At 37.6% G+C, this 24,454-nt stretch overlaps 1 protein-coding gene across 6 annotated transcripts in view; it reads left to right on the plus strand.

The window, feature by feature from the left end:
- The first annotated feature begins 9,786 nt into the window (after positions 1-9,786).
- TTLL7 (tubulin tyrosine ligase like 7) overlaps positions 9,787-24,454 on the plus strand; it is a 161,346-nt gene continuing 146,678 nt past the window's right edge. For 2 of the 6 annotated variants that reach the window (XM_065910248.1, XM_065910258.1), the window contains exon 1: positions 9,794-10,062. The gene's annotated coding sequence lies outside the window, so the exon portion shown is untranslated. Of the gene's footprint in view, positions 10,063-24,454 lie in introns of all 6 variants that reach the window. The other 4 variants (XM_065910221.1, XM_065910230.1, XM_065910204.1 and 1 more) reach the window with 4 other exon arrangements.

The following is a 24,454-nucleotide window of genomic DNA, read 5'->3' on the forward strand; positions in this document are numbered from 1 at the left end:
CCTGAGCTTGGCCAAGAACACCAGTTTCATTGCCCTTTTTGTGTCCTTTTTATGATGTGAAATAGGTGTTAGAACATGTAATAATCACTAACACAGACAGTCTGGCTCTACACAGGTGGAGTCTGCAAAATGTATAGATGACTCAGATCAGTTGTTCACTTCTCCTGTTCAAATATCTCAGCACCACGTAAGAACACCAGAGTCAGGATCCAGTTCCAGAGAAAAAAAAGGGAGGATCTTGAGTTGACTGAGATTAAATCTTTATTACCTGATGGAGTGAGAGGCTTAAATAAAAGTTAGTGTGAGTTATAGAAAAACATACTTAGGCTTAAGGGAGAGTCTGGTCATTATGTTGACATGAACTCAGCTCCCCTTCCCTTAAGCCTCAGGCCTAGGCTATCTGGCTTTGACTATCTGGCTGCTGGCTTCCATGGGAAGATGGGGAGAAGTTAGGTCTCAGGCTCTGCTGAGATTCTAGCAGAGGGAGATTAGTCCAATGTTTTTTCCCTTCTGGGAAGGGCAGCATCATCAGTGGATACTGGGAGATGCTGGGAGGTTAGAGATCTGTAAATCTACAGAGAGAAGACAGTATTGGCTCAGATCCTCTTACCTTCACAAGGTGAAGCAAAAGCTGTGCAAGAAGACTGGATCTCCCTGTTCTGCAGGCTGAGAGAGATCTGAGAGCAGGGAGGGGTTTTTTTTTCAAGGCCAGCAGCAGGGTCAGGCAGGCTCTTATAGTTAGCGTCATCTTTCATGATTCTTGTCATTTACCATCTGAACTCCAATGAGTTCACATAGAAAAGTAACCTACCCGGGACTTCCCTGGAGTCCAGTGGTTAAGAATCCACCTTCCAATGCAGGTAACGTGGATTCAATACTCGGTCTGGGAATAAGATGCCACATGCTGCAGGGCAAAGAAGCCCACGCATTACAACTGGAGCAGTGAAGACCTGGTGCAGATAAAAAAAAAAAAAAAAAAAAAAAGAATAAAGAAAGAAAAAAGAAAAAAAAAAAAGAAAGGAAAAAAAAAAGTCCACCCAATAACTGAGAGAAAAGCTGTCATCAGAATAAACATACCACTGATAGAGTGTTATTGAAGAAGATGGTGACATTTTGAATTAAGATTCAAGACTAGAATTAAAAATTCTTTGTGGAATTGGAAACATGACTTTTAAAATAAAAAATTCAGGAGAAGAACTGAGAGAGAGGATAGTCTCTGTTAAAATCTGAATCAATGGTCTGAAATACCAAGTACTAAGAAATACCTCAAAGAAAAAGGCAAAGCAAAGTGAATCTCAAAAGGAAATGGAAGTCGAGTCCAAGGGACCTAAAACCTATGGAATTTCAAAGGGAAAAGAAAGAACAAATTTAATATTTGTTCTTATTAAAATTTCCCTATTTTAAGACCTAAGTCTTCCAAAATTCCTGAATTCTAAGAACACAGGGGAAATTCTCACAGGTTTCCTAGCTCTTATGATGAAATTGTCTTAAAAAAAAAAACCAAAAAACAAAAACACACCAGACTTCTTATTAACAACAATGGAAGCTACAGACAAGAGTGAATGCGTATTTATAGATTTTTCTTAGAATAGGAACACAACCAGAGAATTTAATACCTGAACAAGCACGAGAATAGATATTTGCAGATACTCAAGAAAGAGTTTACTGCTTATGTAATTCATCAGAGACAAATCTACAGAAAACGGCTTTCACCAAACAAGACACAGACCAAAATAGAAATCTCAAGATGGAAAAAGATGAAGAGAGAAGTAGAACTGGAGTGTAGGAGAGAAAGAATGTTGAAGAGGAAGAAGGTGAAAGTATTCTAAAAAACTGACCTTACTGAAATGGAAAAGGGGGAAATATAGAGCCTTGGCTAGGAAAATAATATCTTGCTATCATATAATAGTCCAGTAGTACTATCTGATTATGAGAAAAAGAGAAGGAAAGACAATTATTTGTGAAAAAAAATTACAAAACAGTATAACTTGCATTAAACAAGGGGAAAATGAATGAATAAAACGTGATCAGATAAGCAAGCATAAAATGACAATGGGTTCCCCTTATATCACTTATCATAGTATGGTCTGATAAGTAAGTAAAAAATAAGAAAGAAAGAATAAACCGATACATATCAAGCGTTACAGAAAATGTGATAGGACTCAAATTCTCTTATTTAAAAAGTCTGTTATAGTTTTTTAAAAACAGGAGCAGACTTCTGCTTTTTGCAAAAAAACATATTTAAAATACAGTAATAAAAGGGGTTTGAAAAAAGAACTGTGAAAACCAAAACCAAACAAAACACTGGAAATGGATAGAAAGACATCAAGAGAGGCAACATTTAATAGCAGACAAACTGGAATAGAAGGTTACAAACACCACAGAAGATAAGGACAGACATACCAATTGATTAAATGCACTGCTTTCCTCAAATACAATAAATTACATATACAAACAATACTTTTAGGCTTACAAGAGGACATTTCTTTCTATTAAAAAAAAAAAATGAAAGAACATGATAAAAACCCAACTGTACTGAATTTTTCAGTATATTTCCAAGAATTGAAATAATTTGATAGATTTCCCCCTCCCCCAAAAAAGCTATAGAGAAGAGACAGAGGAAATAAACAATGCAACTTATAAACTTGATTTGACATAGAAATACAGAACATTTTATTTCTTGAATAGGATCTTTATAGAACCCTTTTTGTAAAGGCACTAATCCCAATCATAAGGAATTCACCACCATAACTTAAGCATTCCCCAAAGACTCCACATCCTAAAACCATCATCTTTTCGTGGTTAAGATTTTAATGTACGAATTTGGAAGGGAACATAAACATTTAGATGATAGAAAAGACAACATGGAAATGCCTAAAAGCAATACAAAGCAAACACTTTGTACTAAAATAATAGGGAACAGCAAAACTGAACTCAGATGTATGGGAGCAGAAAGGTAAAAATAAAAGAACTAAATATTTATCTTAATGAATACAGATAAGAACAACATCAATAAAAACAAAACCAAAGAAACTTTGAAGAAAGAACTAACTTTGATAAAAGCTGAAATTATTAAAATAGATAAAATAGCAGAAAAGAATAATAAATTCAAAGGTTGATTCTTTTAAAAAAGACCAATAAAATAGATAAATACCATATGAGCATGATAAAAAAAGAGAATACAATGAAAATTAGACAAGATTAACAATGTGAAAATAGGATAGAATTTTTAAAAATTCCAAGCATATACAGTGCTTGGAATTAAAAGAAAAGAAAAAAAAAAACTAGAAGAATTGAACATTTTCCTAGGAAAATATACCTGATCACAAATGAGATAGAAGTGAAAACTTGAATAGACCAATTATTATAGATGAGATTATAAAAGTGATAAATGATCTACTATCAAAAGAGGCAGTAGGCAGATGGATTCACATGTGAATTTTTAATCTAAGCATTAAAGAATAGATAATTTTCAATACTGTTTAAACTATTGTGGGTCTTAGTAAAAGGCTGAAAGTTTTTTTGTGTGTGTGTGAGACCAGTTAATTTTACGTGAACACCTCCAATACCAGAGCTAAAGGAGGAGTGCAACAACAACAAAAGTGCAGGCCGATTTCATCTATGACTATGAACGCCAAATGTTTAAATAATATATTGAAGAACCCAATAGAGGAATGAATCAAACAAGTAATACACTATGATAAAACAGTCTTTATTAGAGGAATGAAAGGGCAGTTCAGTTCCAGGAAGTCTATGAACTTATTGATTACATTAAAAATTAAAGGGAAAAAAACATCAACTGTTATCAATATGTGGTGATAAGACATCAGATAAAGGTCAAGTGATCAATGCGAAGGGAAACTTCAAGTAAAATAGGAATAGAGGGAAATTACTTATATAATAAAAATAAGTCCACTAACAAACATTACCTTAAATGGCAAAAAATAAGTTACTTAAAATCAGAAATCGGAAAGGCATCTCTCTAATGACTTGTATTGGTGATTCTATCAAAGGTAAGTAAAATAAACAGGAATAAATAAAGGGAAAAGAGAGAAAGTTCCTGATGCTGGATGACTGCTTTTTTTCTTTTAATTGTTTTTGTTGTTAGAAAACCCAAAAGACTCTCATGAGAAAAACAAGTTATAAGAGAATCTGATGTGTTGAATATAAAATAAAGTACAGAAATAACCAGACTATTTCGGTTCAGGCAAAAGCATCTAAAAAAGAAAATGGGAAGAATATTTGACTCAAAGGACAAATGCTAGAAAATAATTTGGTGTAGTTTAGTAAGAAAGGTGCAGAACAAAACTATAAAAATATTTTTGGGAAATGCATGAAAAAATATAAACAAAACATAAACAAATGGAAAAGTCTAGCATCATCTTGGATTGCATGACATTGTTACAAATATGTCAGTTCTCCAAAAATTAACACATAAATCTATGCTGCTCTAATTGGATTCTTTATTACACATAAAATACCATCTAGTAATTGAAAACAACCTTAAGTTCCAAGTATCTACATATAATAGTAATTGTGAATGAGCATAATCTTCAACTTAAGAATTTTTGAAGACTTTTCAGAATGATCAAAACAATAATGACGAAGACACTAAACAATTTAATGAATATACTTCTTTACAATAAATGTGAAGTTATATATAGGAAGAAAGAAAGAAAGTGAAGTCGCTCAGTCTTGTCCAACTCTTTGCAACCTGGCAGGCTCCTCTGTCCATGGGATTTTTCAGGCAGGAATACTGGAGTGGGTTGCCATTTCCTAGTAGGTTTTAAATACCAATTTCCCATTTCCTTCACACTAATTGACCGGGTTAATGGGCAAGTCTAGGAGACTGAATGTTCTTGTGAGCACCATACTGTTTAGTTCTGTTGGACTGGACAAACTTGGTTGTGAAATAGAATCATGTATGGTGCTTCATAATGATAGAAATTCCAGCCTCTCACCCTGGAGTTCCTGGATGAATTCCTGCAATCAGAATCTGTAGCAAAAGTGTAGAAACTCACTGGCCAAGTCTATGCTGCAGTGATCATAGGACTTTTTTTTGGTTTGTTTCAGGGCTTTTTTTTTTTTTTCTTTTTCTGAGCACAGAAATCTAAACAGTTGCCCAATGTTCCACTGAAACATTCCATACTCAGTGTTTCCATTGGGAGAATTCTCATTTAAATCCTCTTTGTGAGAAATGATTCATTTCCTTTTAAGAATGGGAGTTGAAAATAGATTTAAAAAATAAAAAATAGATTTTCCGTTGTAGAGAAACATACAATTGCAACTTGCTTTCTGTGTAGCAGGAGGCAGTAAAAGTAAGTAGACAGCCATGTTTTATGAATTGGTTTTGAGTTTTATGTATTGGTTTGAGTTTGAAACCTGGCTCTGCTTTTTTCCAGCTGTGTTACTTATCTTTGGTAAATTAACCATTAAATATCTTTATCTAAAAAATGAGGATAAAAGGAGTACTTCGCATGATAATAGTACCCACATTAAAAATACTAATGATTTTAAAACTGTTAGCTAAAAGCAAATAAACAGAAATAATGATCTTGGAGGAGCTGTTGGGTGGCTATGACTTCGGAGACTTGAAACGGGATCTCAGCCCCCTGACCAGGAGTTGAACCTGGATGGTGGTACTGCCCTGGCTTTTGTCCCCTTTGGAAAGAATTTCAAAGAGATGGAAAATAGTGAAGCAAGTAAAGTGTTCATGAAGAGAGGAGTATGAGCAGATAGATACCTGGTGGGTTCAGGAACAGTTGTAGCTTTGGGAAGTTTAGATCATTTATAAGGGACTTCTGGGACTTTGCTTTCCTTTGACCAATCATTGTGCTTTGACTGTGTATCTGATTTGTCTTAGAGCCCATGTGTGTGCGTATCCTTTAGCCTAGATGAATTTCAACCTCAGGGTCTCTGGGAAGTTAGCAAAACTTATTATGATCTGGCGCCCTTTCCCCCGAGGAAACTTTCTGTGCCTGTGTAATTTGGGAGGTCTCCCTGACACCAAGAATGAGAAATATGTGACTTCCTTATTTTTTCCCTAAGCAGGGCTTAACCTGTCTCTGTCCCTGCCACTGCTGTTGTCTTAAAGTGTTCACAGGACATAAAGTCCAATTATTCCTTCTGTTCCTGTTGTTATTTCTAGCTCAAAGTATAAATAAGAGGCTAGTTGTAAATATCTAACCTGGAACTTATTTATCTCCTGCCTCAATGACACTGGTAAAGATTAATACTTTCTTTGACAGGAGTAAATTGAGAAGTTAATGTTTCTATACACCTTAGTATGGGACTAACCCACAGTAGGTACTTATTATTCTTGAATCAAAGTTCAACATGGTGTGGCTCACACTGTACTTTTATCAAAGGCATTAAGTATTTTCTTTCCCTCTAACTCTCTTCTTATTAATATAATTTTAAGTGTAACATCATGTGAATATCATGTAATATCAGATGATTCTGGCTTGTGAATACAAGTGAATTTACCTTAATATCACTGCCTAAATAAGTTTTATCAGTCATCTTAACAATTATCTCCGTCTGCCCAAGCTCCACCGTTTAGGACAGGAAAGCTTCAGTTGTACCTCCCAGATGCTCAGAACAGTTCCATTCATGTTTTGCTGCTCTCTGCTCCTCATCAACTCATCTTGACCCTGTATTGGGCACTAGTGTCCTTTATGAGAATACGCCTTCTTTGGGTGAAGCCAAAGAATCACCTAGTGGTGACAAGGTGCCCAGAGGTCTTTTGGCAGACTGAATAAGAGAGGGACCCTCTCGCCAGTTCTGTGCTACACTGTGTCACCAGAGCCCAAAGTAATACTTCTTAAATCTGAAATCCCAAAATCATTTGCAAAAATGATTCCTTGGTGTCTCACTCTAAGTTCTTTTCCCAAGGTCTTAAAACCCTTCAAAGTCTCTGTGGGAGGGGAGGGCATACAGGCACCACATCATTCCCTCCATTCCTTTTGACAGTCTCTCAAGGCCTTTGGCACTAAATTTCTCCTTTCTTCTTTACTTAGAAACATATGTTCCAAGAATAGCAGTGTATACACAAACAGATGACTGGAGTTGTTGGCAAGTCCACACGGTTTGTAACCAATTCGGTTCTCCATCCCAGTTTGGTCTCAGGTGGCCCGGCAAAGACCTTATCCTTTTTCTTAGATCCCTATCAAACAAAGACTTCTAGTTCAAGAGGTATCTTGTCTATTCCGTCTTGTCCACTTCTGTTCCTTTGTTGATTCATTTGAAGGTGGAACAGCTGTGCATAGATAGAAGAATCACACATTTCTGCAGCTGAGGCCACCCTGGCCCTGAGTCATAGATGCCTGGCTTTGCTGGGGATCTAGTGCCCTCAGATCCTCAGCCCTGTGAAGCTCTGGAGATTTCTGTTGTATTGGTACTGATGTATGAACATCTATAATAAAAGTTAACACAATAACAATGGGACAACACAGAGTTAACAGTTTAATTTTATTTCTTATTTCTCAGAAATCTTCCTTAAGGTGGTGTGAAAGTTGTTAATGCTCTGTTAGCTCTTTAAAATTCTGGAAAAGAAAGATTGGGGCGGAGGAGGGGGGGTGTGCTTCCCAGGTGGCGCTAGTGGTAAAGAAACTATCTGCCAATGCAGGAGACTTAAGAGATGCTGGTTCGATCCCTGAGTTAGGAAAATCCCTTGGAGGAGGGAGGGCATGACAGCCCACTCCAGTATTCTTGACTGGAGAATCCCCATGGAGAGAGGAGCCTGGTAGGCCATAGTCCATAGGGCCACAAAGAGTCAGAAACGACTGAAGCGACTTAGCACGTGAGCAAGGTGTATAAGGACCCATGACATTAGGCCCATTTAAAAACTCCTGCCCCTTCCTGGGTTTGGAAGAATAATAGTGTAAAGTGTAATAAAGTGATAATTGCTTAAGTGTAAAGTGCAATACATGTGCTTAGTTACTCAGTTGTGTCTGACTCTTTGCAACCCCGTGGCTGTAGCCTGCCAGGCTTCTCTGTCCATGGGGATTCTCCAGGCAAGAATACTGGAGTGGGCTGCCATGCCTTCCTCCAGAGGATCTTCCAAACCCAGGGATGGAACCCAGGTCTCCCCTGCATTGCACGTGGATTCTTGAACTGAACCATCAGGGATGCCCAACATGCAATATAACGATAAACGAAAAGGTAATAAATAATTCCTTCTTAGTTTCATGACCCTAATCTTGTGTTTCTGAAACTGATGTTTCTAGTCTAGTTCTGGATGAAATCCAACATCTTTCTGATCCTTATTCCTAACCTCAGGGTGACATTTACCTTAGACACTTAAATGTTCTTTTCTGCACCCTGAAATCTAGTTTTCACAAGGGAAGGATCAACAAACTCACATTCAAGTGTCAATCATGGATGTGACAAGGCTTGACCTGTGTTTCCCAGAGGAATTCTAGCGGAAAGGCATTGGTCAAAAACTCCAGGTTGCAAAGCCTGTGCTGCCACTCTATGAGATGTGATTCCAGTAGCAAACTCTGAGGCCAGTTTCTCTTTCTTAAAGATAGCAACAATATTACCAATTTCACCAGAGATTTTAGATGGAGCAAGGAATTTTAGATGGAAGAAATGAAAGTATAAAACTGGAAATACTCTTATTAGTACAGTATTTGGTACATAGCAGGTGCTCTAGCTTGTTAATTTTTAACAAGATTAAAAATCTGGTTAATTCACTCTAAAGAGAACAAGACCTTAACCCAGGGAAAATGGCTTTTAACTGTGGAATTTCATACTGTTTGGGAAGCATTTGGTGGGTCTTTTTTGGGGGGCTTTATTAAATCACATTTTATAGGAAGACGCCAACTCTGTTTTTTTTTTTTAATTTTTTTTTTTTTTTTTCCTATAAGGAGAACAATACAAGCGCGTCCATCTCCACCATGGTCTGACATAAACCTGTTTAAGCCTGGATGTGACAAGGGCAGGGACCACAAAAGAGTTTTCAATAAAGTCTAAAGGCGGACACGTACGGAGGCGTCTCTTTTCCAGTTACATAAAGTTCATTTCATATGAGGACACGATTCTCTCCCCGTTCTGGAGACACTAATCTGTAAAATGGTGAACAGTGAACCTGAAACAGCTTTGCATTTCTTTAATCATCCTATATAGATGTCTATGTTAAAACGGTTTCCTAAATCTACATTTTCCAACTGCTGTGGTTCAGTCTTTGCGGAGGACAGGATAACTCTGCGATCCCAAACTGTCCGTCCCTTCCTTGTTACCTACTAAAGCCCCTTACAGGATGGGATCCCAGTTGGTTTTATTTTCTAACTTCGAGCGGGCCTTGAAAGCTGGCCCTTTTATTCTTTGCGCCACAGAGATGCTTGGATAAAAGACGTGGAGCCCCTTGCGGGGTTCCAGACGGCCGGCTGGCTTTGGTGGTGAGGCGTCAGCGTGAGCTCAGCAGCAGGACTGGCGCCCGGGGCCCGCAGGGAGCAGGAGCGGGCGCGGAGGCAGGGTTCCGGGCCGGCGCCCTCTCGCATCTCCTCAGGAGGGGACACCGCCCAGGCGCCCGCGTTGCTAGGTCCTCTGTTTGCCGGGTTCTAAAGCTGCCCCGAGCCGGACCAAGGCAAAGCCGGAGGGGGACCGGAAAAGTCCAGGACGGTCCCGACCGCCCAGCCGGGAAAAGCGGCCTCTCCCCACGTCGGCCCCTCCCGCCCCCAAGCCCTCCGGGCGCGGGGCGGGGCGCGGAGGAGCCCCCCTCGGCCGTGGGTCCTCCCAACCGTCGCCGGCCCGGCGCCCTCGCTCCCGCTCCGCCGCGCACGGCGCGCACCCCCGGTCGCCGCCCGCTAATGGTCTGGCCCGTCGGTAGCCGCCACCCCTTCGGCAGCGCCAGCTGCTCCAGCTGCTCCGGGTCTAGCGCCGGCGCCCGGAGCTGTGGCGGCCGCGGGCAGTGGGCGGGTGGAGGGGAGCACCGGCCCATCAGCGCAGGCTGCTCGGCCCGGGGCGGCCGCGGAGGGAAGCCGAGGAGCGCGGGAACCGCGCAGGGACCGTCCGCAGCCCGGAGGCGAGGACCCAGGGGCTGGGCTGTCCTCACCCCGGGTGAGTACCTGCTGCCCCAGTCCTCCCCGACCCCCTTTTCCCGTCCCCACGCCCGCGAGGTGTGGCCGCCGCCCGGGCGGTCACTGCCCCGGGATCGCTGACCGCCGCGGGAGCAGCGGCACGGGGAGCTGCTACTGTTGGTGCTAATGATTCAGCACCATTCGTGCCCTGGGAGATCTGGGCGGAATCGGGGTGCGGGGTGGGGGGGGGGGGCGAGGTCAGTTGCTGGGCTCTCGCCTGAGCTTCCACGTTCCAGATGAACGACCCCGGCGGCGAGGTCGGGTAGGGAGAGCCAGGAGGCTCCCCGATGGCTTGCTCTCTAATTCCGTCCTTTGCCCACATCACCGCACAAACCCCGTGAACGTGCTGTGCCACCTTCGGTGTCAGATGAGTGGGTTTTTCGCACAGGCGAGTGAAGTCTAAGGGCCCTTCTCTATACCAGCCAGTTTCTCTACTTCTTCCTTTGGATGCCTAATTCACTCTCCGCTCAACATCGTGTTGCATCCCGCCGCTAAGACGCTGTATCCAACTTGTTTTGTATTCAGAGTGGGTTTAATTGGTCTTGGCATAGTAGGAAAAGATTTAAGAGGATTAAGAAAAAATACTTTTAGAGTTTAGCCACTTCGTATATATATGATTTCATTAAATCGTAACGCAGAACCAAATGTGGAAAGTGAAGAGCGGGAAGTTAAATCGTGTGCTCAAGGTCACAGAATAGGAATTTGGATACAAGTGTTCCTGGTCCCCAAACCCACGAATCTTCCACTGCATTAAGGAGTTGTGTATCCAAATGTGTCCAAGTTGTGTGTACGTATATATGATTTTATTACATATTAAAGAGAACTAATTTTCATAGTAGTAATCTCAAGTAATAGCAACAACCTGTAAACTTCCTGTATATGGAATTATTGTTCTTTTAGTATAAAAGAAGGAACATTTTTTGAATTGCATGGAAAAATACTATTTTCTTAGAAAGCATATGCCAAAAAATAATATCTGGACAACACTGCATAGGAGAGCTAGTTCATAACAGGAGATATTGAACACATTTTTGGCAGTGATAGATGGTAAATGCTTAAGTGTTGGAGAAATCTTTTAGGAAAGTAAAGGCAATCTGAATTTTTTTTTCATGTTAGGGAAACATTTGCAATAAGAACAGTTATTTAGTACATGGCATATGTGACGGAACTGTTTTTGTACTGTGTGTTACCCATGATATGTTGACAGATAAACCCAGGCTGATAATATGATTTGATTTATTACTAATCTATGATTTGGCATAGCAGGTGATAGCTCCATTTTACAGATGAAGGAATTGAAATACAGAGAAGTTTCAAGATTACACAGCTAGTGGTGGAACCTGGACAACACTGACTCTTACACAAAATATGTGTGTTGTAGCAAAGTGTAATTCTGTTTAATGGGACATTGTATTGATTTGTTTTTGCCCTGCCCTTCTGAGTCAACAATTATATTGACCTTGTATGCTCTTTCTGCAAAAATAATGGATACTAGGTTTTTTCTTTGTTCCTTGCTTGGCCATTTGATTTGCTTTCATTTATGATTTATGTATTTTCTCTTAAGACCTGCAACTCTCGTTGATGTCTCAGGAGGCAGGTTGCTATAGTGCAAATGCTCATTATCTCTAAGTACTAGAATAGTATATGATGTCTGATAGGAACATAGTCATTGTAGGCCATCATTTCTAAAGTATTGAACCATTTGCACTGGAGAATTCTTTTTTAAGTTAATGAGGATATTGATAGACTAAAGTCATAAAATGGAGGCACAGATTTACATTTGTTGTTCAGACAAGACTAGTTAAAACAAGTAAGGTCTTGAGATGAGTCTTGATTTTGATTTCTAGAAGGTCATTTCTTTTTTTTTTTTCTTATGACTTCAGTGAGGCCTTTTGCAGTCCAATCTGTTTAATCCCAAAGGGAAAGCAGAACTGGTATGAATGAATAAGCAAAATTCAATCCCACTGCTATTAAAATAAAAAGGAAACTGCATGTTCTAGTGCTGGAGGGTCAGTAGGAACATTTGAAAACAGACATAGTACATTTTATTTAGATGTTCATCATGAGTATAAATATAATACCAACTTGGCCTTGAAATGTTTTCTGTCTCTCTCTACCCTTTCTTCTCTCGCTCATTGTGTGTAGGTATGACTACTGTCTGCAGACTGTCTAAATTCTAAAGTCTAGATGGGGAAACTGAAAGTTTAGCTGGAGAGCTGGTTACCTACATATTAGTAATTAACCAAATAGAATAATACTGGCTTAATACCAGGAAAGGGTAAGGCAGATTTAAGTGCCACATCAACACTTTAAGAAGGAGAAATAGTGATGACCAGGGTCGTAAGAAGATCATGAAAGTTTTCGTGGATGGAAGTGAATGAAATCACTCTGAGATGGGAAGGCTTCAGTAGGTAAAGAGAAAGCAGATGAAGTTCAGCTGAGAAGTGGTCACCTACTTTTGGATACCTGGTGACAGATTACGAAAGAGTTTGCATGTCAGGCAGTGAAATCTACTGGTTATCAGGTAATCTAGGGAACTAGTGTAGGTCTCTAAGTAAGCCAGATTTCTCTTTGGCTGGTTGTGCTCACATTCTCCGTATTCCTTGTTCCAAGTGCTCTTCCAGAAAATGTTACTTTTCCTGGGTACTGCTATTTAAAGCACTAAACCCAGAAAATTTTCTATGCAAGTAAGATTTTTCCTCTTCCAAGGAAGTTTGCCTTTTAAAAGATTTCCCCCTTCCATTATAGTCTTTATTTTAAATTTTATAGCATTACTTTTCACTTAATTGTAGTTTGACCATGAACATTTAAAATGTCTACATAATTTTCCATTAGGTAGATGTGCCATAAATTCCTAATCACTCCTCACTGTCACTGTATTTTGATGATAATAAATAACACTATGATGAGTATCTTTGTTCATAAGCTCTCTTCTGAATTTTAGAAATTAGTTCCTTAGTCTCAGAAATAAAATTTCTGGGTTAAAAGGTGTGAGTTCTTAGTTTGATTTTTTTGAAAAAAAATTGAGATATAAATGACATTATAACATTATATTAGTTTCGGGTATACAACGTAAAGATTCAGTATTTGTATATATTGCAAAATGATCCCCACAACTAAGTCTAGTTAACATCCATCACCACATGTTGTTATGGATTTTTTATGATGCTTAGTTTGACTAATTTCTTCTTCTTCTTTATGTATTTATTTTTAATTGGAGGATAATAGCTTTACAATGTTGTGTAGGTTTCTTTCATAATCAACAGGAATCAGCCATAGGTATACGTATGTCCCCTCCCACTTGAACTGCCTTCCCCTCCCATCTCCCACCCCATCCCACCCCATCCCACCCCTCTAGGTTGTCACAGAGCGCTGGGTTGAGCCCTGTGTCCCACAGAAAATTCCCACTGGCTATCTATTTTACACATGGTAAGGTATATATTTCAATGCTACTCTTTCAATTTGTCTCACTTCCCCTGCTGTGTCCACAAGTCAGTTCTCTTATCATTTTGACTGAATTTTATACAAATTTTAAAACCCTGATGGATTCTGTATATTCTCTTTGGAGCATTAGTATATTAAGTATAGGATATTTGCTTATTAATAATAACACTCCTGTCTATGTCTCTTCAGATTACACTGTTTCAGGCGAACTTGTCTTTTGATTAGAAAGATGAGTTAAACCATGGGTGCTGGGAGAAAGGCAGGTAGTTGGGACCACTGAAGAGAAAGGACGTAGGTAATGGAGGACAGACTTTGTGGGAGTGAGCAGGAATTCGCAGCCCGAGAAGGAGCCTGTGTGATAAACTACTTTCTGGTCCTGGTGTTGTGTGTGTAGACCTCAGCTCTCTCATTTCTCCTGTCCTTCCCTCAGGAATCCCCCCTCATTCTCCACACACTATCTCTCCCTTTCAAACTTCAGCTTCTCCCACCCACCTGTGTCAGTTTTCCAGGTCTCCAGCTTCGATATCTTGGCAGTGCAAGGCTTATGAACTCACTCTCGGCTTCTAATTTGGAGAATCCACACTGATGGGGGCAGGAATTCCAGACCTCCTCCAATTCTCTGCAGAAGCCCTGGTTACAGGGTGTAAGAGTGTGTGGTGGACACCAAAGACTCCGTCGCCTCTGTGTGTACATTGCTAGAGACGGCAAGCCCCCAGGAGATGCTGGACATTCCCAGCATCCCCTCCCGCTCTCGTTCCCACCAGGGGAAGTTCCCCTCTTTGAGGAGAGAGACTGTTCCTCCATGTCCCTCCAGCTATAGGAATACATGACCCTTCCTCCTTGGACAGGTATTCATACATGTCCAGGCCTCTGCCTTGCTCCCCTAGGCTCTCGCCTGAGTTTCCTCTGGGTACCACTCCCACTCTCCTTGGACTTTGAGGCCGGGGAGCCACTGAGGCAGGGAGGCTATGAAGTGTCTCTGAGAACCAGTGGAAGGGGAATTAGGGATATGAATGTGCCTTGAGGGAGCAAGTAGGGAGCAGAAAGGCAGGTACTTGGAATATGCTGTCAGTTTGGGAAGCCCTGAAAGGAAACAATGAAAACTGAAGCATCTTTATAAACCAAAAATAGGCCCCACCTTTCAGAACCTGACATGATTTCTGGTGGAAGTTAGACTTAGAGGTGGGCAGAGTATTTTGGGCAGAATTTGTTCTATACTTAGTTGGGACTTACTATTTAAAGCAGTTTGCTTAAAGTCTTTGAAGGTGATAAATCTATTTGCATTCCTTCCAGGCATTATTTTTGTCAAAGTTCAACTGGGCTTAGTCAGCAGTTTCCATAGGGTTAAGTTAGAGCTAAAAACTTAAGTTTAAGTAGGCTTGCTTACTTATTTTCCAGCACCTATTTTCGTTAGTTCCCATTTGATGTTTCCCTACCTGTAGCGCACAAGGTGGTTTACAAAGCCATAAAGTTCTGGGGCTGTTTAGGTTCTGGGAGTTGAGTGATAAATCCAGTTTCCTTTTTTTTCTTGCAAGTGATTAGTTGTCCTGTGTTCCTTTGATTTCTTTAAAGGTTCAGAGTTAGATCGTCCAGTGGTCACTGGGTCTCCCCTGGGGCTGACTGAGAAGTCTTTCCTTTTGAAATTGATGATATTCTTGGTCCATTGGGCATGCTGAACCATCCACATTGTTTGGTTTTTCTGAGTTGTATTTTGGCTCCCGAGCTTCCAAACTTCTGTGTTATCTTTGTTCTTCTGCATAGTCAAGTGAAATGGAACATTATGTTTGATAAAAGATTATTTTGAACATTTCTATCTCTTTTACCCACTACTTTGCAACTTCTGAACTGGTGCCACACCTAATTCAATAAGATGACAATAGCTTGTTTTCATAAAAACTCTCCTCCCTTTTCCATGAGCTTATTTGCAGTGACATTGACTTTTTAAAGTAAATCTAGCATTTGCAGATTTGGAAGGTGGATCAGCAATAACCTAGGCAGCAGCTTCAAGATTATATGAATGTTCTTTGCTGGATTAGAATTTTAGGGTTTTCTTTGTGTACGTCTCATTTAAGGTAGTACTGTCTTTCTTCTGTGAGGGATGTGAACCCTCTTAAAATTTGTGTAAAACCTAGTTGATGTGGTTTTAATATTAAGTTTGCATATGTGAATATGAATGATCATACATATAGAGTACTAGGTAGGAAAAGTTTAGAAACTGTACATTTAATTTGAATCATTTGATAGGACAATTTTCACATGTAATTCTGTCATTGCTATTATTGAAAATATGTTTTTTCAAGGTATTTAATAAATAAAATCTGTAGCCATGTATAGCATAATGATTACTGAAAAATCAGGACAATAATTTTAGCACACATCTCAGTTTATATTTAGAATCAGTCTGTCTGCGGTTACCCAACAACTATGTGCTAGCTACTCTGTGGAGAGGAAAGCTAGACCTTGAACATTTTCTACAATCAGCATAATTCACATGAAACCAGATGGAGACATTTTCATTTAGCTGTTGGATTGATCACATCGAAGATGGTAATGTTTAATTACTTAGCATCTCTTAGTCTAGAATCCTAAAGATTGGCAGATATTATTTCTTCCATTTTAATGATGTGAAAAATCAAGCTCGGGAGAGGAGAAAAACAGACAAAAATGTGTGCAAAATCATAGTAGGATTAGAAATTGGTCTAAAACTGCCTCTCTTGATATTAGTTTTGACAATAGGTCAGTGTATAACATGTAAGCAAGGGGATGAGCTTTATTCATATTGCATAGTTTTAATGGTTTTACTAGTGTTACAGTATTTGAGAAAAAAATAACTTGTCAAATCCACTGAATATTTTTTTCTGTGTTGTCTGCTTTTAGTCCATATCAGCTTCACCCTTAGTCAACACACATATTTCAATGCATTATTTTTGGAACATTGAAACAAGTTATTTCTGGAACTTGCTGCAAAAATTAAAGGAAAATAGACATTTTAATGTATGAAAAGTTTTAAAGGGAGGGATCAGCGTTTTTTAAAATCAAGTGGGCTGTGTATATGTGGAAAAGCTTTTTCACTTGTCAAAAATCAGTGCCGAATGAGTGTTTCTGGCAGAAAGAAAAATTTGCTGCTACATATGTTAGGAGGTTGTCATTTTGGAATAGGAGGCATTTTCTCCTTAAAAATGTATCTTGGGTTTATATGTATTGATAGCTATTTTCATCCTTGACTAAGGAATTAAAAGTTAAATATGTTTTTCATTAGTTATAGTATGGCATATTTATTTCCATAATGTGCTCGAAAGTGTATCTATGAATTTTGTTTTTGAATTCATAAGGGACTAGGATAATAAATATAGGATGAAGTGAAGGTCCTAAAGTGTAACTTTTGCTGGAAACAAAATTAAATGAACACACTCAGCATTACCTATGAATATGGATATTTAGATCTCCAAGTAAAATTACCTAATGGTAATTCAAAAATTTTTCTCTCATTGGTATAACTATATATATTATGGTAACATACAAGTGATATTCATGTTTTCTGAAAGAAAAATGTCCATAGTAGTATAAAGGTACTATGATTTATGTAATTGTTTGGATGATTTCTCATATTTTGTAGGCATTCCATAAATGCAACTCTTTCTCCAGTTAATATTTTCTATTTTTATATATATATTTTAATATGATAAAAGCGCACTGCATCAAATTTACTATGTTAAATATTTTTAAGTATATAGTTCAGTAGCATTAAATATATTAACTTTGTTGTGAAATAGGTCTCCAAGAACTTTTTCCTCTTGCAAATCAGAAATCTTATACCCATTAAATAACAACTTCCCTCTCCCCCAAGTCTTTGGTAACCACCTTTATATTTTCTGTTTCTATGACTTTTACTAGTTTGGATACCTTAGTATAAATGGAATCATATATTATTTGTTTTTTGTGACTAGTTTATTTCACTTAATATAATTGTGAAAGTTTTGCCCATTTATAGAATATGACAGCATTTCCTTCTTTTTTAAAACCAAATAATATTCCATCATATATATACACACCAGTTTTTCTTTGCTCATCTGTTGATATACATTTGGGTTGCTTCCACATCTTTGCTAATGAGAAAAATGCCACTGTGAACAAAGATGTACAAATATCTCTCCAAGACTCTTCATTTCTCTCTAGAAATGGGCTTCCTGGATCATATAGTAGTTCTGTTTTTGAATTTTGGGGACCTCCCATACTGTTTTCCATAGTGATTATATCACTTTATCTTCCTGTCAGGAGTGTGCAAGGGTTCCAGTTTTTCCATATCCTCTATAACATTTGTTTATTTATTTATAGTAGGCAGCTTACTGAGTATGAGGTGATATCTCACTGTGGTTTTGATTTGCATTTCCTTGATGATTAATAATGTTGAGCGTCTTTCATGTACCTGTTGGCTATTTGAATATTATCTTTGGAGAAATGTCTATGCAAGTCCTTTGCCCATTTTAAAATCTGGTTGTTTGATTTTTTTTGTTGTTGAGTTGTTGGAGTTATCTCTATATTCTGGATGTTAACCCTTTATCAAATAAATGATTTTCTCCCACTCAATAGGTTGCTTTTTTCACTCTAATGATTCTGTTCTTTGATGTACACAAAAATTTTGTTCAATGTAGTCTTGTTTATCTAGTTTTGCTTTTGTTGCCTGTGCAGCATTATTTTTAGCAGTTTAAAAATGTATTAAGAAAATTGTTTCAAATTGATGTTTATTATTTTTCTCTTTAGTCTTTGAAGTTCATGAGATTATTTTTGAGACTATGCAATTATGATGCCTGGTGTAATTATTTAACAAATTAAACTTAATTTTGATTAACTTTTTCTTTGTGGAAAGTCCACTTTTAAACCTATTTAATGTAGAATTTTGTTGCTATACTTTAATATGATGAAAGGAATTATGTTAAACCTATATGCTAATTTAGGGAAAATTAGAATCTTTACTATGTTGATTCTTCCAATCTGTAAACATGGTATGTTTCTCCAGGTATTAATATTTAGGTCTTACTAGATTTCTTTTATCAGAATATCATAATTTTGATTATGCATAGTTATATTTTGTTAGGTTTATACCTAAGTATTTCATTTTCTTTGGAGCAACTATAAAGAAACTGCATTTGAAATTTTTGCTTCCATTTCTTCTCTGTCAGTATATAGAAATGCAGCTGGTTATTGTGTTGGTCTTATATCCTGAAACCTTACTAAGCTCACATACATTTTGAATCTAGGACTGCAGATCCTTTGAGGATTTTTTAAATGTAAACAATTGTGTCATCTGAAAATGAAAACAATTTTATTTCTTTCAATCTGTATGCCTTTAATTCATTTTTCGTGCCTGATTGCAATGGTTAGACTTTCCAGTATTGTGCTAAGTAAGAATGATGAGAGTAGACATCCTTGCCTTATTCCAAATATTACAGGAAGACATTATTTTACTAAGTATGATGTTGTTGTTGTTGTTTAGTCGCTAAGACATGACTGTCTCTTTTGCATCCCATGGACTGTAGCCCAGCATGAAATCTGCACATGGGATTTCCTAGGCAAGAATAGTGGAGTGGGTTGCAATTTCCTTCTCTAGGGAAGCTTTCCTACCCTGTAATTGAACTCACATCTCCTGCATTGGCAGGTGGTTTCTTTACCACTGAGCCACCAGGGAAGCCCAAGTATGCTGTTAGCTGTATGTTTTTCTGTAGTTGTTCTTTATTAGGTTGAGGAAGTTGCCACTCTGCTCCTAATGTGCTGAGACTTTTTATCCTGAATGGATGTCAAATTACATCAAATGCTTTTTTCTTTATCAATTGATATGGACATATGACTTTTCTCTTAGCCTGTTGATATGGTGGATCGCATTGATTAATTTTTGAGTATTGAATCAGCCTTTACTACCTGGTATAAATCCCATTTGGTCATGTGTACATGACACACACATACACATGTAGACTTAAAAATATACACACTCACTGTATTCATTTTGTCAACATTGTTAACTATTTTTGCTTTTAAGTTTGGAGGAGATGTTGGTTTGCAACTTCTTCCATTACTGGCCTCTTTGGCACTAAGAAACTACTACTTGTTGAGTTTGGGTGTTGTATTAAATTCAAATATCTATAATAACCTGAGAAGGCTACTAAAACTTTTCCAAACTATATATCTCTATGAGGCCAAATTTTGTCATATATTTCAACCAAAAGAACTTATCAAAATGAGTGCTGAAGCAGATATGAGAATCTGTTTTCTTGAAGCATGATATTAGAGGAATTCAAAAAAATACAAAACAGTGTCACTTATTTCTTTTAAAAAAGCTATAGTTATTTTTTAATGTAATATGATTTTGTTAACATGTAATGGTTTTATTATTGTTATTTTAAAATGAATAAATATTTCAAACATTTATCAGTTTTAGTTTCTAATAGGATGAATATTGATAAATATGACTTATAAAATGAATCTCACCAAAACCAAATGAGTGTAAAGAGTTCCAACACCAAAAATTTGAGAAACACTACTAAGAAGACCAAGATAAGGGGAAAAGTGAAGCCGCAGGCATGGACATGTACATCTCACATTTGGCATTGGCTTAATCAGGTTGTTCCAGGTGCATGTTTTCTTTTTTCTCCACCAGTATTTTTATTTCACAAAATATGCTTTTTTCCACACATTGATTCTTTGATATGCACTAATTTCCTAAAAAAAAAAATCATAAATAGACCAATAGAAGTCCATAATGTAATCTTCACAAAATGAAATCCCTCAAAGTTATCCCCACGCTGATAAATGTTATATATAGGCATAAAACTATATTTTAAGTTATAAATTGTAATAAATAGAATTGAACTTCCCTGGTGGCTCAGATGGTAAAGAAACTGCCTGCAATGCAGGAGACCCGGGTTCAGTCCCTGGGCTGGGAAGATCCCCTAGAGAAGGGAATCGCTACCCATTCCAGTATTCTTGCCTGGAGAATTACATGGACAGAGGAGTCTGATGGGTTACAGTCTATGGGGTTGCAAAGAGTTGGACCCAACTGAGTGACTAAATACACACACAATAAACAGAATAGAAATATTAATTCAGTGATGACTTATGCAAGGATGAAGTAATTTAGAATGTTTTGTCAAGAATTGGCTAAAAGATAGTGCAAGAAACACTTAAATTACTGTCTTTGATTTTGATTATTGTAAATGGATTTTTATGTACTTTTCCCCAGCACTTTATTGACATATTATTTGTATACAGTAAAATGTACACCTTGTAGAGTTTTGACAATATTTTGTTAAATAGCATTTGAAGATATCTAGTTCGTAATAGTATGAACATATAGGATGAGTTGATAAAAAATCTTAGCATAGCATTATCAGTGAGGGAAAAAATAAGATCAAGTCAGCTAGGGGAGACATTTGCTCACAAAATCCATTTTATGAAATCCTTCATGTTTATTAGAACTGAGCACACATTTGATTCTAGTTTTCTAATTTCCAGGGAAAGAGAGCATACAGAAATTTTAATGATTAATTAAAAACCTCATCCATGAAGAAACCAATTGCCTAAGAGGAACAAAGTTTTTCCTACATAGAATCCAAAGTGAAATTTATGCTGTAGTTTCTTTTAAAGTGGATTCAATTTAGTGTAATGCAAAATGTCTTCATATCATTACAGTGAAATTCACTGGATTCTTTGGACTATTTCTTAATAATGTCTTTCAACCTGGGCACATGATGTGGATGATGCGGATGTATGTCTTTGGTGGAAGTAACCTCCGAAGATTTCCTTCTGTAGCATGAGAATAATATCTGCCTTGAGAGCATTGTGATATAGGTAAAGATTGCAGTGTCTGCTCAATAAATGACAACTATCCTATTAAGGGCTTCCCAGGTGGCGCTAGTGGTAAAGAACCCACCTGCCAATGTAGAAGACATAAGAGATAAGGGTTCGATTCCTGGGTTGGGAAGATCTGGAGGAGGGCATGGTAACCCACCCCAGTATTCTTGCCTGTAGAACCCCATGGCCAGAGGAGCCTGGCAGGCTATAGTCCATATGGTCGTGAAGAGTCAGACATGACAAGCGACTGAGCAGCATGCATCCTTCTGTTAAGGTGACTGTGATCAGCAAGGTAGCATGGTCCCAGGTATATAGCTCTCTGATGACCTGGCTTAATCCAGCAATGAACATTATAGAATCTCAAAAAATTGGAGTTCTGCCTATCTTTTGGGAATTCCTTCATACATATTATTGTTCTTAGCTGTGATTGTGAGGAACAATCCATTTGAGGTTTTGCTCCCTGAGGATTACCTACTATTTCTTTTCAATCAATGCTATTTCTTTTCAATTCAGTCAAATGCCTACCTATTTCTTTTCAATCAAGTAAAGAATTCCATGATTTGAAAGTCATCTAGACTGAATAATAGGAGGACTTCTGTCTGTACTAAAAAGGCTAAAGGAATGACCCTATAAGGTTTTAAACCTCCTCCAAAATAAATTTATCATTTGTTACAATGCACAGAGGAGTGGGTGTTAGAATTCCTAAATTTATGATTTGGAATGTAGCTCCAAATGCCCATTTTAGCTGAAAGTCCTATGTACAGATAAAACAGTCAGAATTACCACTTCTACCTCTCTTGTAAAGAAGTGTAATTTTTTCTTCAGAGCAAAATATTTTTTCTTGAGTGTTTTTTTAAACCATTGGTTGAGTCTCTAGTGAGGGAAAGTGAAAACAAAATTGTTGGGGTTTGGTAAACTCTTGATTAGTAAAAATTGAATTAGGCCTCAGACTTTGACTAGAGGAGTAAAATTAATTTGTAATAATTTTGTGAGCATTCCAAAAGGTTGGTTTGCTTACTTAATTTTGATCTTTTAAAGTCAAGTATCAGATGACTGGAATGGGTGTTTGATTTTTAAAAATCTTTTTGAGTGTTTGAGTTGAATTTTCTTTCATTTGTCATCTCTTGAGACTTGTGTCAGGTAAATCCTATGATCTGTACACATTTTCTATATCATTAAAAGCCTTCTGGGGCTGCCCACGATAGCCTAACTCAGATTCAGTGTGGTGTCTGCAGGCGGCTGAAGCTAAAGGTTGGGCTTCTCTCTGCTTCCCAGGGCCCACAAGAGAGAGGAGGGCTCAGATCCTTTTTGTCCAGACTAAATCAATGGGGAGGTCATGGTCTTAGGTTTGGAGTCAGTTAGGTACTTTTAATCTGTGGTGAACTAATGAATGAATGAAGAGTCAAATTTATATCCTAGCCTTAATAATTGTTTTAAGATTATAAGCAACTAATTTTGATTAAAACATAGCCAAATGTCCATGATATTAGAAATTTCCATTTTCATCACGGCCAGATTAGAGTTTTGGAGTTTAAATAAATGCTCACTTATTTGTAATATTTATGATTAACACTATATTAATTATAAATGATTAATTATTAAAATATGCTATTATTTGTTAACAAACTATAATTCTCATTTAGTTTTCCTTTTCCAAGTACCAGAAACTTCTTGTTTTATTGGAATATCTTCTAATTTGATTTAAACTGATTCTTAAAAAATGAGTTACATAATGAGTTACCAAATCAGTTATAAAAATATGAAAATATTTGAATATTAGATTTATACCACCTATTTATTAGTCTTGCTTTCATGGTTGAGATTTATAGTTTCTCTTAGGAAAACTAGATGCATGTTTGATTTTTGACAAAAAGCATTTCTTCTCTATATTATGAAAACTCTATCATATGACATTCTAGAGGGTAATTAAGGGGCTACCCTTTCCTTCCTCCTTCCCTTGTCTTCTCTTTCTTGACCTTCCTTCCTTCCTTTTTTTCTTTTTCTCTCTATCTACAACCATAATTTATCTGTCTCTTGAGTTTTGGATTTAATTCTGATTTAGGGTCCCTGAATTAGGCCATCTCCTCTAATTTTTGCATTCTTGTCTGTGAAAAGCCAATAAGTGAACTGGGAACTTGAGAAGGAAAAGCTTCTCTAATACCTGTAGTCCCCTGGGCACACTTGTAACAGTCTCTGTGACTGGTGTCTGAACCATTTTTATCCTGATAGTCTTCTTAAGCAGTTGCCTTAGATGCCATAATAGATGAAGGGTTATTATTTTAACTCTAAAATCCTTAAATACATATTTGGTAGGTGAGATAGCTGTTATACAAATTCTAATAAACTAAAATGAGGAAAATAGGAAATTCATTGTTTCATTATAGGTTACTCCAAGAAGTTGTAATGTACAAACTAAATACTTAGTATAGTGCAGGTGAAGTAGTCACGTAACTCTTGTGAATACAATTAAGGGAAAAAGATAAATATTGCTGTATTCTAAGAACATACCTAAATTGTCCAATCTTGGGATCACAGTATAGCACTGCAAATTATTACTTTTACCTTTCCTTAGCCCTTTTCTGGCCCAAAGGAACCACATTTACATTGAAATTCAAATGTAGCAAGCTCTGAGTTTTGTCTCCTTCCAGTGCTTCTGTGTGTGCTCCAGGAGGACATACTTGGCCTGTGACCAGTGCTTTACCTTCTTTGGACATCATCAGAACTGTGGATGCTGCAGCTTGCTTCTTCCTGAGATGAATCCACGATGGCTGGCTGTTCTTTCTAATACTTGGACTCATAGCGTTAAGTGAAGCTGCATTAAGTATAAGGTCATTAAACCATTTGATTTGGGCCAAAGTTTTGAAACTAAGAATGCTGTGTGATTTTCTTCTTTGCCTTTTACGATTGCAAAAGATTGGAGCTAGAAATTTTGAAGATTTAATTTTCAGAAAGACTGGCAGAATTTTTCACATGGATTCTTATTTTTTTTTCACATGGATTCTTAAAATAGATTTTTAGGGTGTATGCTTTCTGGCATTCTTTCAATTTTAATTCTCATTTATATCCTGTTATAATTTTAAATT

The sequence above is a fragment of the Muntiacus reevesi genome, chromosome 1 (assembly GCF_963930625.1).
Source record: "Muntiacus reevesi chromosome 1, mMunRee1.1, whole genome shotgun sequence".
Taxonomy (NCBI): domain Eukaryota; kingdom Metazoa; phylum Chordata; class Mammalia; order Artiodactyla; family Cervidae; genus Muntiacus; species Muntiacus reevesi.